This window comes from Tyto alba, unplaced genomic scaffold (assembly GCF_018691265.1).
Source record: "Tyto alba isolate M040663 unplaced genomic scaffold, T.alba_DEE_v4.0 Super-Scaffold_1000006, whole genome shotgun sequence".
Lineage (NCBI taxonomy): Eukaryota > Metazoa > Chordata > Aves > Strigiformes > Tytonidae > Tyto > Tyto alba.
In genome coordinates, this window is record NW_024881272.1 from 19,367,544 (window position 1) to 19,384,784 (window position 17,241).

At 43.3% G+C, this 17,241-nt stretch overlaps 1 long non-coding RNA gene across 2 annotated transcripts in view; it reads left to right on the forward strand.

Moving 5' to 3' along the window:
* The window catches only part of LOC116963496, a 32,266-nt gene that overhangs the window by 13,286 nt on the left and 1,739 nt on the right, over positions 1–17,241 (forward strand). Inside the window, exons 4-6 of one of the 2 annotated variants that reach the window (XR_004408204.2) lie at positions 8,330–8,520; positions 10,864–10,994; positions 13,614–13,671. This is a non-coding gene — a long non-coding RNA (uncharacterized LOC116963496). The remainder of the gene's footprint in view (positions 1–8,329; positions 8,521–10,863; positions 10,995–13,613; positions 13,672–17,241) is intronic. The other variant, XR_004408205.2, reaches the window with a different exon arrangement.

Consider the following 17,241-nt stretch of genomic DNA (forward strand, 5'->3'; position numbering starts at 1 on the left):
GAGGTGCTTTGCAGGCCAGGGCACTGCTAGGGGAGGTGATGTCCAGCTGTCTATTGTCATACAGACATCCAACCTGGGTCTGGTGTGCTGGTGCATTGAAATATACCTGGATCTTCATATTTTTGCCAGAGATTTTACTAACTAGAAAAACGTGCCATTATAGGAAGGCTGTACCAGTTTGTTATTCACGTCCTCTCCCCGGTGAGAAAGAGCCAGAGAGCATGTTTTAAACGTAGCCCATGGTCAGATGGTGTGGTGAGTGCTGGAAGGCTGGGATGGTCTGGCAGAAAAATAATTTCCCCTTTTAAAACCACTGAACAGTCCTTGTTCCTCCACACTCCAGCTGGTTAGCTTGGCCGTGCAGCCCGGGCATGGAGATGTGGCCGGATCTGCTCCTGACCCCCCCCAGCATTCCGGGGCCAGCTCTTGCTGCAGCCTTTGCCACCGCCGGCAAGGGACAGGCTCTGCCCCGATTTCAGCTGCCAGAGAAGAGGGGCTGGGGCAGGGGTTCTGAAGGGACGTCCTCTTCCCATGCTGGCAGCTTTGCAGCCTATTCATGATGCAGAGAAACGGTGTGGGGGTGTTAACATTTCGGAGGGAGGGTGTGTGTTCACACCAGGAGCAGAGGTGGCAGGGGAGAGGGCCAGGGGTACTGCCTGGTGTTGGTGCTGCCTTTTGGTGTTGGGTTCCCATCAGGGATCAGTGGTGCCACTCGGTCCCACTGTCCTGAGGGGAGAGATGGGAGGTGGTAACGCAGCTCCTGGGAGAGGCTGTGAAGCACAACACACGGCTTAAAAGAAAAAAATAGCCCTTCAAGAGCATCACTAGGGAAAAATTACCTGAATGCTTGGACAGCCACTGTTCAGTACATGCTAACAGCAGCTCAGATTTTGTGGAGAAAGCACTGCCAAGCCTTTTCCTCGTGCCTGCGTAACTCTGCACCTCCACCTCCCATCTCCCCTCCCAAAAAATGCAACAGCCCTGTGACACAGAGTTTTCCAATGTGATACATTTCTCTAAAATTGCTTTCAAATGTTCCTAGCAAGAAACTGCGCTGCTCGTTCCGTCTGTGGGCCTGCACGGCCGCCGTTGTCGTGGGTGAGCGCGGTGAGGCTGTGGGCACAGCCCTGGATCAGCCTGGGAGGAGCTGCTGGCCACCGTAAACACAGTGTCCCCCAAAAGGTGGGTTATTGCTGGGGAGGTGCCACCACTGCCCTTCCCGGCGCTGCCCGAGCCATCCTCTCCGGCCGGCCGCCTCGCCGTGGGTTTGAGTGCTGTGCCCAGCTGAGAGGGGCAGCCGGCAGCTCGGTGCCTAGCTGCAGCCCAGAGGTGCCACATCTGGCAAGGGCGTTTGAGCTGCTCCTGGGGATGGACCCCTGCGCATCGCGGGGCTCAGCCAGCTCACCCCTGCTTGCAGGAGGGGTCCCCGTGCTCCCGGCGGGCGGGAGGGCTTGGGAGGCAGGTGAGCAAAGATGGCTGGAGTGAATCCGCAGAGCTCGGAGGAATTCCAGTGAAATGCCTGTGCCATCCTTCAGTGCTCCCGCCCTGCGTCCTTTTCTCATGTCTCTGTAAATGGGCTCCTTCGTAAATGGGAGGGGGAAGCAGCGCTTTCGTATCACATGTAGTCTATTAAAAACAAAATGATGGAGAGATTTACCTTCTCTGAGCCCACCTGTCAGTGTTTGCAGTTTTACTATCATATTTTCCAACATCTTCTCAATGTTTTTCTCTCCTCTGTTGCTGTACACAGAGGCAGAGGAAACTTGCCTATGCAGAGGAAAAAGTGAACCAAGCTTTCTCAGATGTTCTAATAAACAGCCTGAAAAAGCCTTACACACTGATCCCACGCCATTTTAGTCATCAGAGGTCTTATTTACAGCTGTAGCTTGCTTAAAAAAAAAAAAAAACAACACAAAGCAAAACCACTGTAGACCTTCTGTAACTACAGATTACCTGGCTGCCTGAAGAAAAAAATCTCCAAAGAAAATTGTAATTAAGTTCAAAAGAATATTTAAAAAACAAACAAACAAAAAAACCCCATGAATATTGTCTTTAGGAGAAGATGGTACCATTTAAAAATGCTAAATGAGTGTAACAGCCCTAGTACCCTCTGCATGTCTCCTGGCCTCGTTCCATGATGCTCATAAATATTTGAACCCTTTGGTGCATTAATCCTTTACAGCAAAGCTGTTAGCCTGGAAGGGCTGCAGCCATCTGAAACCTCACCAGATAGTCTGATAGTTCACAGGTAAGGATTTTAGAGGTTGATATTTATTTATTGATTGATTGATTGATTGACTGATTGCATTTATTGCAAATGGAGAGAAGCAGAGGGATGTGCAGAAAGCAGCAGCACGGTGGTGCCGGCAGGGCGTTGTGCCCCTGTCCTTGACAGGCTCTCGCGGTGCTCCCCTGCCACCCTCACAAACTGCACCTGGGATTTCTTGTTTATTTTCCCTCTTTGAAGGCAAAAATTAAAGCACCTTCACTAGAGAGGACTAAGGAGATGGCTTCTGATAGCCACAACAACAGCACAGCAGGGAGGGTTAAGCAGCCCCGGAGTGATATGGAGCAGTGCTAAGACTGCTCTAAATTGTTGAAGCTATTAACAAACTGTAGGAGTTGTCATCCTGGAGTGCGCTGGTGTCCAGCCAAAACCTCCTCATGTCCAGTGAGTTGCTGGCAGGTTCCCTGCTTGGTGGTGGCACAGGAATGCGTGTGGTGGAGCATCGCCCCAGGGTGGGCCAGGGAGGCCAGTCCTCTGCCTCGGCTGCATCGGCTTGCCCCAGAACTCCCCGGTGGGGAGGGTGGCACGGGTCTTTCCTGGAAAGGTTTTGTTCCAGTAGGAGGAAACAAAAAATGTCAGAAGCCAAATGGAAACGGAAATGTAGCATCTCTCAAAAAAAAAAAAAAAAAAAAAGATGAGGCAATTACAACGTGTTTGTAATCAGATATCACACTGAAAAGATCCAGTGTGAGGCTCTGAGTTCATATGGAGTACAGAGCAGCAGAATTATATGCAAGTGTTTTATTTCATTAGGAAAATCAGCATCTAATCTGTGTGGGAAATGGTAAACTTTGTTTCCACAGAAGTCCTGCTTTTTTAAATTTATTTGTTTGCTTGCCATCATACACATTGTGTTAGTTAAAGAAAAATATTTAAGTCAAAGAAAATATGACGCAGAAGATTCAGGGTGCCATTTGATAAACAATGGGCTGCAAGTTGTCAAAAAAAAAAAAAAAAAGAAGAGGCAAGTCTGGCACATGCTGAATCCATTCCTTTCTGTGCAGGAAGAAAAATAACAATTTATTTCCCATACAGCCAAACTCTTTCACAATCTGCATTGCTCAAAGCTTGAGTAATGTCCAGCAGCACAGGGACATTCGTCTGTCAGGACGCACTTTGCAAGCAAAGGTAAGTCAAGTGGTACGATGCCAAGCTCTCGATGACCCTGTGGCTGATACAGGAGGTTAGAAAGAATACTGTCTGCATCTTGATACAGGGTTAATTGGCTTTCCCTGCCAAATAGCAGTGGGCAGCATCTGCAACACACTGAATGGTTTTCCATTTGGGCCAGGTCTACTCGCAGTGCTAGTTTGGCCGAAGGTTGCTTACGTGGCTCAGATGCCTAAAATGAGTTGTTTTATGGCATTACCAATTACTGACTCAAGATGGTGATACAAACAGTGCAAAGTTTGGATCTCATCTTTCTGGCTCGTGTTGGCTGACAAGTTAATCTTAAAATAGTAATTATCTAATGGGGAAAATCCCACAGATCTAGACAAGTGGATTATAAAAATAGCCACCCTCACTGGTAAGAGTCTCAAAGTAATTTTTGAACCATGCTGTGGCTAAGGGCTGTGGACACGTACCTGTTATCAAAAAAAGGAGCAAAAGTCTGGCAAGAATTCCCCCTTAGTCTGCCTGGCATCAGTCAATACCTGCAGGTCAGCAGAAGATGTATTTATAGTTGTAACCACATGAAGCGAGAAAGCCTACACTTGCCCTGTATTTTTCCATGAAAGGGGTGAAGTAATTCAGGGTTTGTGAATAGATCACTGTTCCTGGACCTTCTTTTTTGACCCTGATTCCCTTTATATAACAGTCTTCTGTTCCTCCTGTGGATATATTTTTTTTTGCCGGGAAAGTTATTTTTGGAATGATGGTATATAACTGCTGTTAAAGCATGCAATAAGGCTTTTATATATATTCTGTGTGCTCACATTTGTTTTATGTAATTGCCACCAAAATTCAGCCCACTTGCTTTCAATTTTCTTTCCATGTTTACCTCTGCTTTTGTTTCCTTCCCATTATTAAGTTTACCAAAAACGTTGTTGGACATCAAGGATTCAATTCAAAGTCCAGAGCTGCAATAATACCTGTTATGTTTGTGCAAAAGTATTGATGTCCTAATAAGTTAATTGTCACATTATATCAGCTGCTTAGGCTTTTTATCTGAGGGGCAAAGCTAGTGAGCTATTTTAACATATTTATATGCACTCAGGAAGACAAGGTAATGAATGAATGTGTATTTGGGACCTACTCTGCTTCTCATTGAACCCAAGAGGGAAGGGGTAGAGTGGGGAAAGAGAATTCTTTCTACTCAGTTTGTGGAAACCTAAACCTGGCCTTCCTACAAATAAAGACCAGCAAACCCAGTCTTAAAATACTTTTGTACTGAAACATCTGAAATTTTACCAGATAGTGACTTCATAGCATGAGGCCACGTCATTATTACATAAGAGTGCTCTGGCTATATGCATTTTGAGATACTCTTAAAATGCAGGAATGAAAATACATTCTGGTAGAAGGATGGAGACTGGAAACTTTTTCTGGGAGAGTGCTGTTGAATAGAGACATATTCTTTGCATCATTTCTCTACTTCCCGAAAAAATCTAATAAAGCTAATTTAGTTGAGAGAACAGATACAAGGTCTTCTTGCAAAGGTTCTTCTTTTTTACTGTAAACCATACTCAGGCTGGGATGCTTGCCACTATTATTATGCTCCTAAAATCTTGTTTCAGCATACAATCAGGTTGGCCTTGCCTTTTGGAGGTATTGAGCATGTAGGTTTTCCAAATTCAGTATGGGCTTCAGAAACCTTAAAAATCTTTAAAATTCTTAAATTCTGCTTAAATGCCTTAAGGCCTGACCCTGGAAATTAAATGTATGAAGGGTCCACCTTGCTCATAATCAGAGGAATGCCTCTCTTGAACAAAATCAGGTTTGGTAACCCACATTTGAAAAAGCCCTGGAAGCTTATGGTGTCAGTGACTCATCCTGGGGGTGAATAGTGCTGGAGCTCGTATGGGTTTTCTTTAATGGGTATTTTTATCCTTGTTTTGTTTCCCAATTCAGGAGCTTTTTTGTGAATGAGATAATCTGTTATTTTCAAAACTACAACTAGGTACTTCTTAGACTGTTGATTTGATGCCATTTTTAGTACCCATTATGTCTTTCCTGTAACTCATTCCCAGTTCTGAACAGATACTCTCCAACATGTGGTAAAGTAATTTTGTCTCTGAAGTGTATATAGATCATTACAGACTGTATCACAGAGCAGGTGTCCATGGATGGGGATGACCATTTTCCATCTGTTTGTTTTATTCTCTGGCTTATTTGTCACTATTAAGTGATTACTGCAGTGACAGAGCTCCCCAAGTATGCATTACTGAATTTCTATTTCAGCCGGGAAGCAAGATGATAGCCCTTTGGCATGCACACAGCCCAGGGAAGACAAATATGAACAAAGTGGGGCTTTCAGTTCCCATATCTCTGCAAGATCTTTTTTTTTTTTTTAAATAACCTTGTAAGGCTTAGTAATGAGTCTCTGCCCACGCAGGCTCAGCTGCAAAGCCATGGGGGTCAGAGGCAGAATGAAGCGGGAAGTGGGGCGGAGGGGGGGTGCCCAGGAGGGCTCTGTGGGTGCTGGCGTGCCCGGGGACGGGGCGCAGGACCTGCCTCCAGTGCTGCCGAGGTCCGGTCCTGCCAGCGAGGAGCAGCTAGCTCTGCACCTGTGCTGGGGAAAGGCGGGGATTGTGAACCTCATTCCATCTCCTGGTGAAAGCAGTGAGCACAAGCTCAGAAGACAAGTTAAGTTCTGCTCAGCATGTTTATTAAGCTAGGCTGATCAGGCAAAATTACATTACCAAGCACCACTTCTTTCTTGGTTACTGGTACCAAGTCAGTTAATAGCATATGCTTAATTTATGAAGTCTATTTTTATTCCATTGCTCAGTTCCATTTAACTATAAATATTCCACAGTCTTAAATAAATCCCATCAGAACCAAAGTGCTGCTATACAAACATGACGTTATTAGGTCTCTTGTCCCTAAAAGCATTTGGTGTGCCTAGAGGATAGGTAAGACCAAAACACGTATCAGATTTAAAGAGTAAGCTTTCAATTGGCACATCACTGAAATGATGGGGCTACAGGTTACAACAAGCCCAGGCAGGCCACCGACCTGGCTGTCAAAGTGCTCCAGAAGCCGTGGGTCACCGCAGTGTTAGGGCCGGCAGATCAAAGAGCACAGGGGCTGGAATCAGGCCACTCTTATTTTTAGGGTCCTAACTCAGCTCAGCATGGAATGGTAAGGTCTGGGAGGTTTCCCACTGACAGCTGCTGGCTCCCAGTGGATGAGCTGCCTGCCCTCCTGGGGGCCGGATCTGCTCCCCAGGGGCAGGGGCTGCAGCTTGTTTCGAGTCGGGAGAAAAGCAGCTAAGAGGAGTGTGAACTGCTCCCCAGTGTACCTCTGGTGCCCAGGGTGCTGGTGCTGCAGAGTGGTGGGAACTGTTGGCCTCTGACACCTGTCTACAATTCCCAGGTGTATTTCTGCTTCTAGTAGTGTATTTTTTTATCAGTCTTAGATTTTAAGAAATAGCAGTGTACAGGTTGATCACTGTGCAGCCACCTTCTTTGCAGCCCTCATCCATGCTCTGATGAGTGTGAAAGCTGATGGGGGATCCCCTGCGGTGGGTGCGTGGGGCAGCAGGAGGGCTCTGCACCTGGGGGCTGGTGTTGGGAGCAGCCATTGCACACCTCTGCCAGGAGAGCGGGGAAATGAAGGAGCTGTGTGCCCTGACACGCCATGCATTAGAAACAAACGGCACTGGGGGAAACTTCACTGGGAAAGGTATTTGCACAAAACACCTAGAAGCCTTTCAGGCATTTTTTGAGGTGGGGACAGGAAGGTACTGGGGAAAAAACTGTGGGTTGGAACTGTATTTCCAACTATTTTTCAAGAAAACAAATTCCTTTTGAAGTTGTGGGCTTGTTTCATAAATTGTGCATTTGACAGAGTAAGTGGTGGGATGTTATGGTAATTACTAATGTCCCTTGAATATTTGGTTAACCACTATATATAATCCCACATGCAGTAGCCTTTCCAGGGAGAATTTAGATCTACCCTTTGGGCAGGATTAACTGTTACTCTCTTGTTTCAGCAACTTTTCAATTATTTGATTCCAGCACAAGGAGTTTTCCATTTTTGGAGTTAAAAAAAAGGTGTCCTTTTGACATCTGACTTTTAAAAACAAGTTCCATCCTGTACCTGCACGTGTACTGAACTGTGAGGTGACTGCCTGGGCACTGGGCAGGAGGGGTGGGAAGGCTGTCCCAGCTAAAGCCCTTGTCTCTGTTGCATAAATGGATTTAACTTCTTTCCTCCCTAAACCCAAACACCAAGAAAACGCATTAGTGCAATGCTGAACTTTGTGTTTCAGGTCAGATTCTTGCAGAGATATTAACGCTGGAGAAGGTAGCTATCCCTAAACCCGCTTCTCCTACTGGCATCTGAAACATACCCCCACTGCCCCACCCTGTCCCTGAAGTTTTTCTTTCACGTCTTATTTTATCCTCGCCTTCCTTCTCAGTTCTAGGAAAGTCTCCCCTGGTTCATATCCTGAGCCTGCCCACAGCGGGCTGCGCAGGCTCAAGGCAGAAAGGGGAAAGAACCCACAACATCCACTCTCCCTACACTCAGTTTTTCTCTGCAGGGAATGACATATCCTTAGGCTATCAATCATCCTTGCTTTGCAAGTGAAAAAAACTGCTTGAAGATACAAACACTTAGGTGATCCCCTAAATCAGTTTTTTCTTTGGTGTGTTGAAGTATAGACACACCTATGCCTTCAGAAGAGTTTCTAGTCTGGGTCTGATTGACTAGATTGGGTCTCTGAATGGTATGAGTACCTCTCTGCTTGGCTTTACAGCATGCATTTATAGATTTTATTTGTATCCAGTTGTTGTTTTCCATTTTCAGCTCATTTGTTGCCTGATTGGGATGCTCGTCTTGTTCTCCATTACTGAGGCAATACGTGTCTTACAGAACTCTAGCCAGAGCTACCCGATGGTGTGGCCGCGGACGCTGAGCCCTCTGCCCGCCCAGCCTCGCTCACCTTCCTTCCGCTGGTACCTCTGCCCACATTCTCCATCTTCGTGACAGTTTGTCTCATAAATGCATTCAGGCATCATCAGCACAGCTCCTCACTACTGCTCCGATACCAGAAAACAGGCTCTGTAAGTGCTATATTTGATACATTGTTTTTCAAGACAGTAATTGCAAATAAAGTAACACATTACAGCCACTTACTGGCAGAAATCCTTATAAGCAAATTAAAATAAGATCTTGGTTCATTGGAGTACAATTTGAAGCTTAGGAAAATGTCAGCCATAAGCCTTTGCACTCTGTATAAAATAAGACTGGGTCTAGTTTCCAAAAATGAATTTAAATACAAATTAAATACACATTTCACTATGGATAAGCCTTTTTATAACCTGCAGAGGTTACGAGAGCAAACTTTAACGAGCTCCCAAATGTAGAAACCGTGACAATAGCTCTGGTGCCTTTTTGGATGTAGAAACAGAGCAGCAGTATGGTGTGAGGCATTTCAGTATTTAGATATCTGCAGTAGACTATTTCAAAATGTGTATAATTTCTTGTTTCATTTTCCATCTTCACATGCTCACTTGAAGGCTTCCAGCTTTGTGTTTTTAAGTTGGTCCAAGCGTCAGTCAGCTGAAATGACACATTCTGCTAATCACGCTCTGCAGAATTAACTGGGCATAGGAATAGTGTTGTTCCTAATCAGCACAAGTAAATATGTGTTTAATAATCCAAATTTAAGCAAGACTAAGAGTTGAGTGTTTCTGACAGAGGTGGGGATAGAGAGCAGGGGCCAGAGCCACAGATAGCAGTTTTGGTGTCTGGGCCCTGGCTTTGGATGGGGACTGTGGTGGCCACCATCTGAGGAGGGCAGCTGGGGAAAGTGTTTTGTTCCTCCTCAGCCTTCCCACGTGTGCAGGAACTTGTTCCATCCCCCGGCCAGCTCCTTTGGCAGCCCTGCCAGCATGTACCCAGGAGATGGGTTAAGTTATATCGCAGTGTGATGTAACTTCTTGAGAAGCTAATGCAAATAATTGGGCATTACTTTGTTTGCGTTGTGAGCAGACTGGCAAGAGTGAGTTTGAGGAGGGATTTAAAAGACGAGATGTGGTAGGCTGAGCTGAATTAGCAAAACTCCTTATGGAGTGGTGGTGCAGAAGAAACAGAAGAAAACATCAGTCTGGGTGAGCCTGAAAGGAGCACCAGGGATGTGTGTATAAGAGATGGTATTAGAGTCTGATGAGACCAGGGCTGGATTTTCAAAGGAGGAGCAAAGAGTAGATCTGCAGATGGTTAAAACTTTTATACTGAGACCAGAGAGATCTAGAGTGGCTCTCACCAGCTTTGGGCTTGCTCTAAGAAGCCCAAACCTGATAAAGGACCATAAGGAGCTACAGTTTTGAGGTATCCCAGGGTTGGGCAACTTCAAAAGCAACATTATAAGCCAGTGCGGTGGAATGGCTGAGTGGCAGGGTGGCTGAAAGGACACCATGCTGCAGTCACGGCCAGGTCAGCCCGGACTTCTCAATGGAGTTCTAAAGAAAGAAATATCAACACTTAGACACATTTTGGGAGGACAGAAGGGGTAAGGAAATGGAGTCCTCCAAAGTTATCTGAGTGGAAGGAGAGGTGGTGGCAGTGCTGACACGAATGGGGTGGGTGGAAGGGGCTTAGGAGGAAGGTGAGGATTCAGTCCGTCGTACGTGAGTGCTCTGCGCAGCTCAGCGTTGCCTACCTACTCTCACTCCTGCCACCTCAGTGGGAAACCCTCCAGGACACAGACAACTCCGTGACAATTGACACTGAGCTGGGGCCTGGCTGGGGAGGGACGAGGCCGTCGGGGAGGTGGCTGGGGCTGGGGCCCAAGCACGGCATGAGGGGTGGGCACAGCTGCTTCCTGCTGCCGCTCGTGTGAGCTTAGCAGACTTCGGTTTCTGTCTGTCAACCTCTAGCCTTTCATCAGCTCCAAATCCAGTCATAAATTTTAAAATATACTATGGCTCTCATACGGAAGCAACCCCATGCTACTCTTTCTACGTATTTCTAACTTATTTTCATAAAAATAACAAGTTTACAGTGAGTGCTGGGGTTTGGGCACATGTGTAAGGGAATTGGTCTCAACCAGATGGATGCACACAAAACCCAGCTGTGAAGGTGCTACATTATTTAGAATAGACATCCACTTTATTTAATAGGCGACGATCCTATGCACACCCAGACACCGTGCTCACAGGTCTTTGTCAGAGACTACTCTGGATGCTCAAAAGTTATGATTACTCAACAGAAAATAATTCAACAATTTCTAAGCAGTTCTTGATTCTGGGTTGAGTGAAGGAAGTGCATTTCCATTTAAATACCCTTAAGCCCCTGAAAGAGTTTGAATTTTTCATTATGTTTGGAAAATAGCTCGTGCTTCTCTTCTCTGTCTCAAATGTTATTCTCTTATTTACAACTGGCCCTTGTCTTTTCACTGCAAGGCTTCTCATTCATGAGCTGATCCTTTGCACGTCGCTGCTTCTTTCCAAAGCTGGCCTCCTGTTTCAGAAGTCTACATATTCACATATTCAGCTGTGTCAGGCACTTCTGTAAACTTCTTCACTGAGCTATGGTATGTGAAAAACATCACAGATTTTCCTAGACCTTTCTAAGACCTTTTTATCTCCATCACTTTTTTCTGGTTTTGTATTGCTTGATGCAGGCTGCAGAGTAGCAGTTTATGGGTGGAGTGTTTATCATGGTGGGTCATTTGTGATACATTACTTAAAACTGATGTTTGGGTTTGCCAGGATGATTCTGTGTTAACAGGTTTTTATTATGAAAAGCATAGCTGACCTTTAAAGTCCAAAGGCCATATTTATGAATGACTCAGCCTGCTCTCAGTGCGACTGAAGATTACAGTATGCAAACAAAAGCCATAGCATACTTCTCCATGTAACTTTTTGAGAAAGCAGTATTTGCCTCTGGCATTCACCGAGGGAGCTTTCCCTTTGTGTGCAAGAGGAAAATGGGGCAGGCTACAATAAAAGGCATTGTTGCTCCCAGCATGCAAAGAATGATGATCCAAGAACAGAAATAATAGAAAAGTGTTGGGAGGGAATTTAGTTCACAAACATGTCAGAATAGCTTCAGGCTTACTCAAGTTTTGATTCAAGCTTCTCATTCTTCTTAAATTCTTTCCAGGCCAAAATGGATTAAATAGTTGCTAATCTTCAATCATCCAGCATTTCCCTGGGATCAGTGTTCGAGGATGGCCTTGCTGTGCCGCCGTTTCAACCTCCGGTTCCTTAATGACCGTAAATCCCAGGGAATCACGGAGTATGTGCTCATGTGCTGTGATTAAGATCTGTCTCCTCAGATTCCATCGTTAAGGTCCCTGCAGAAGGGGCCTTCTTGCTTTGTGTCCTGGAGAATATCTGTCATGATAGTCAGCAAGTATGTCCAAGTATTGTACCCAACACGTACAGAACAGGTTATAAGCTATCATTTGTATGGAGCTGGTTTCCAGACCAGAATATTACCTGACAGCTGTGCTTACAAATCATTGCAAATAGGAGAATAAAATTGGTCTTGCTGTGACATACCTATACAGATACTGCCAGCCTTGGATTTAAAAAAAAAGGAAAAAAGAAAAAGAACATTTAAAATTGTGTCTTTTTTCTTCTCTTGCTAGTCCAAGTGGGATGTTGTCCAACTGAACTGACAACAAAACAATAATGATAATAATGATAATAATGATAATAATGATAATAATGATAAGAAGAAGAAGAAGAAGAAGAAGAAGCCAGTCCCACATGGATTTTTTTTTTTCCTAAAACTCTTTTTAGAAAATAAAGTCTCATGAAAAGTTCAGAACATGTCTTTTTTCCCCCTCTTTCTCCTTATTCCTACTGAAAACCCCTAGGAGCTAATGCCAGGCAAGAGCTTGCGGTAGCAGCTAAATGTAAAAACTATGTAATTTGCATCCTGTGGCCCTATCAAATATAATTACAAACCATGTTCACAGTGCTGCAAATTACACAGCACTTCACCAGTGTGGGAGATGGCACGTTGCCTATTGTGATAGATGATCCCACACCTAGAATTGACTGGCAGCTTTTATAAAATAGCAAGGCAACCCTTTTGTGCCTGGCTGATGAAGGACAGATGGTCTTTTTCTCCCTGAAGGAGAATTCCCATCAGGCTTTATTTGCCATAGTTTATGTGCATATGAATTATTTGTATTAAAAGAGAATGTATATGGCACTTATTGGTGAACTGTAATGCATTGAGATGAAATGAAATTTTTAACTATTTCTTGGTATTAATGACAGTACTGGCTGTTCAGTATTTTTTCTTTCTCTGATAATGGCCATCATTTTCATTAGCTCTAAGGCACCGTTGTGCTTTTCTGGCAGTGTAAATTCATTGACACTTGCCTGTAAGGCCTCTCTGCCCTTCCAGAGCAGTGCAGCAAAGGCTGAGGTTAAATGAGAATCAAAGAGCTGTTAAAGGAACCAAAAAAAAAGCACAACACAAGTTAATACTCTTTAATGTTCATAATACTCTTTTCAACCTTCTTCCTCCTTAGAAGTTCACATGTAAATTGGAAGGTTACAGATGGCTCAAGGGGAATGACGATTCCCTCTCACTCTTTCTTTTTCCCTTGGTGTATCCCATAGCTTATTTGCTCTTTGGTGAATATAGTTGAAAGCTGTTCAGCTAATCTTGTGGCTTGATTAAGATAATTAACCATTTTGTGCAAATACAGGGTGATTTATACAGCACACTGTTTTGGGCATTGTGGTCTTGAGCTGTCGGGCTAAGTGGGATGCTATTTTACCTTTGTCTTTTTAGAGCTTTTTAGAGCCCTTGTTCTTGGATCCACAGGTACTTAATGGGTTTTCCGAATTTAATTCATAATAAAGTGATAATCATGATGATAAAATAAGAGGCCTGAGCTTTTAGTGGCTTTTTTCTTCAGTATGCTTTGCACAGCTTCACTAATTGCATTAGATTCAGACCTGAATTATTGAAGGCTTCTGAAGAAAACACGTATTTTGGTCAAGGGCAGTTAGGAGCAGTTCCTGGAAACTGTTTGCACTGCTCAAGTTCAGCTGTCCATTAGTTACTTTTATTTATGCAGCACCAAAAATGTGCCAGGAAAATGAAAGAGATTATACAGTTCTATGAGAAATTTTTGCTACATTGTTCCTTACCAAGGAAGTAAAATCTGCTCTTTTTTTCTTAGAAACGACTCCTGCTTCAGTTCACAAAGGATGGATGAAGAATGTAATGACAAAATACAGGTAAGATAGGGTTTCATTTCCAAGAGAATCAGACAAGTCCACGGATGTCAGAATGAAACTGCTCTCCGCTCTGTTTTGAATGCGCTCAGTGGCGTACGCAGCAGTGCCCACCTCGACGGCCGCTTTCCTGCCCGTGCAGGGGAGCGTTCAGAGGCAGCACCCGTGGGGGCTTGGCGAGCACGATCCCCCACGCAGCTAATCAGCTTTGCTCCTTGGCCACGGGCTGTCCTGCTCCTCGCTGTCTGAGAAAGCCGCTCCGAACGTGGCTGGCAGCGCAGAGCCGGAGCGGGCAGGGTGCGGGCCGGAGGGGACGCGGGGAAGTTGGGTGCGAGCAAAAGAAACAAGTGGTTGATGAATGAGTAGGCGGGAAGGTAGCAATTACTGGAAAATACCCTTGGCAGGGGAGAGTGGGCTGCCAAATTCAATGGGAGGTGAAAATGGAGAGAAAGGGGGAAGATGCTGCCTGGAAGGGTCTTGTGAAAAATCCCTGTGCGGCACAGGGACTGGTGGCCGTCGTGGAGCACCTGTGGGGCTTTGGGGGGAAAGCTCACTGGTGGAGCCAGGTGCAAGTAAGGATTTGGGGTATTTTTGTTAAAAAAAATACATCACTGCTAACAACAGCAGGAGGCCCGACTGTAATGAGCTTAATGAATGTGGCGCAAGGGATGTTTCAGGTAGAAGGTGAAATGTGGAATTTCTTATGTGTGTAATTAGGACACTTGGCAGCTGGGTAAGCTTTAATTGCCATCCAAAGCTCCTGATCTTGCCAAAGAATGAAGAGAGTGAAGCAAGCTATTGATTTCCATCTGGGCAAACAATTTACTTCTTAGTGCTCATCAGCCTGATGTGTATCTTCATTCCCTGTCACTGCTGTGCTCAAGCTAAAGCTGCTTTCATCAGCAGATTTCAGGTGGGGGCTCAGTTGAATGTGTGGCTAGAATTGCAAGGCGTTAATGGTAAAAACTGCCTCATTTACCACATATCAGTGCACAATGTACTGTTAGTTTTGGAAAATCTCCACATCTCTAGGTCCTTACATAAAGCGTCTCTTTGCTGTAGTGTCCAGTTGCCTCCCCAAAATAAAATGGGCACAGAAGGAGCCTTATTTTCTCTCTGCTCAACAGGAGCAAAGCAATGTTTATTTTATATGATGCATGTTTGTTTATAAATGTGGTGTTACTGAGCAGAGGACTAGATCAAAGAAGTGGATTTTGCATTTCACTTTGAAGACACAGATGTCCATGGTCAACATGATCTCTTTTGGGGGTGGCTTCCAAATTTCATGGGCTAAATGCCACATTTTTGCCCTGTTGTTGACAGTTTCATTGTTCCAAGAGCACATAGCTGCTGCAGGTCATGATCTTGAAACATAGATACAATGAGGAAACTCATATGTAGACACAAAGTGTAGCAATTTAATTAGGAAAAAAAAAAAAAAAAAGTGGTATTTTGGGGAAAAAGTTTGAGGAGAAAGAGGAGGTAGAATTACCATTGCAAAGCTATCAAAAAAAACAGGCTTGCTGCAATTTACAATATGCAAATAGCATCATTAGGCATGAACAGATTTTATACAACTAATCATTCTAACTTTGTGCATGTAATGGAGATTGGTATGCCTGCACAGGGTAGACATGTGTGTATGGTTTTCTGAAATTAAAAGAAAATAAAAGGTTAGAATAATGAATTCTGTTCTGATGAGAAATGGATAATTAGTCAGATGGTAGTATTCAGCAGATGCAACTTACTCATGTAGGAAGTTCCATCATATAGTGCCCCAGGGGCATTGGACAGTATACAGTAAAAGTAATAAATAGTCAATGGTCAGTAGTAAAATTTGATAGATGTACCCAATTCCAGAAAAATTATTCATACACCAAATAGGAAGAAACATAAGTGCATACAGGGCTGGTTTTCCTTTTGCTCATGTTTTGATCTGGAGTCACTTTACTAGAATGACCCTGCACTGACAGCAATAATAGGGTGAAATCGATCTTCAGGTATCTATATATTGAGTGTGATAAAGTTAAGTGATGGCTTATAAATTAAAATGAAAGCAGTTCTTGACTAATGTCTAAAAAGTAATCATATAACAGTAATATTTTCTAATCATTTTTATCTTTTAAAACCAGCTTTTTCTGACTTACCAGGAAATAAATGCCTAACATGGATTAATTTGGTCATTGTCTAGTTATATCTCGATTTTTTTGTTTGTCTTTGGTTAAGAAAGATTTAACTTGATGCAGTAGGAAAAAAAAAAAATCCAAATTCAAACAGGCCCTCTTGGAAACAGTGATTTATTTCCTGTTGATTTTGATAACTAATCCCATTAAAATAGCATGTAGAGGAAAGCAAACCTTATATGTGGACAAGATAGTAGAGATAAAAAAGGCAAGTTTTAGATTCATACTTGCCAAATTTAAAATAGGAAAATTATAAATTTTCTGTTGGTTGGTTAGATCTTGAATTCCATCTTGTGCTATTAGAGTATTTTTAAATCATGATGTCACTGCTGTGTAACTTTTGTGTGTGTGTATATATATATCTCCCTTTCTAATCAGGAGATGACAATATATGTAGCAAAAGTCATCTGGTACCTCAGACAGCTGTTAAAATACAGCAGCCATTGATATATCCCCTTTGTTATGCAGTGTTGGATTATAGTCTCATTTTATATGCAGAGCAGTTCTACCATTTGTAACAGAATACTTCCCACATGACACTGTCTTGTCATCTTCACTGTTTCTGGAAAGATTTTGAGAAATGACTCATGGTGTGCCCTACTTAGGATACTTCACATGTTGCTTTTTCCGAGGTGCTTCCCCAAACCTTTGACTTTCAGGCCTTGAAAGAAGAGTACCCAGAAGTGAAAGTGTCTGAAACCAGTAGTTATCTTTAAAAATATTGCTTTCTCTTGTGAAAAATAAATAAAAGAATGCTTTTCCCTCTGCTATTAAAAAAGTTGTTTTAAATTACTTCTAACTGAAAAGAATAAATAAGTATATAGTTCCATTCCTGCCATTAACACATCTGTTAAAGTGCAGAGAATTATACTTTAGATCTGTCTATCCCGTAAAACTATGACCGTAATCATTAAATAATTATATTTTATCTAGATGCACAATAAAATTTCTACCATCCCCACTTCCTGTGCTCATTACCATATGGTATTTCTTCTCTGGTCCGGAATGGAATAAGAATATGAGCATTTTGAGGCAGTAGTCTATATGTATTTATAGCAGTAAGAAGTAGAACTGCCAAAATGCATGAAATATACTTTCCTGTTACTGCTTTCAGAGAAATCAATATGAGAGCTATCTGCGTTCAGTGCTGATTTTGTCTTTGCAGTTATATTGTGAAAAGCATAACTGGTCCTCTTCACTTGATTTCACAAACACATTTCAAACAGAACTGAATTTACATGGTCAGCAGAGCTATTGGCAAGCATATTCACTATGTCAACTGACTTCTCTTAGCAGTTTATTAAGACAGCATTCATTCTTTCCCAGTAATGTGGCTGGCAGTGTTTGTATGTCTACCTAAAATTAAAGTGGTTGGATTTCCACAAAATAT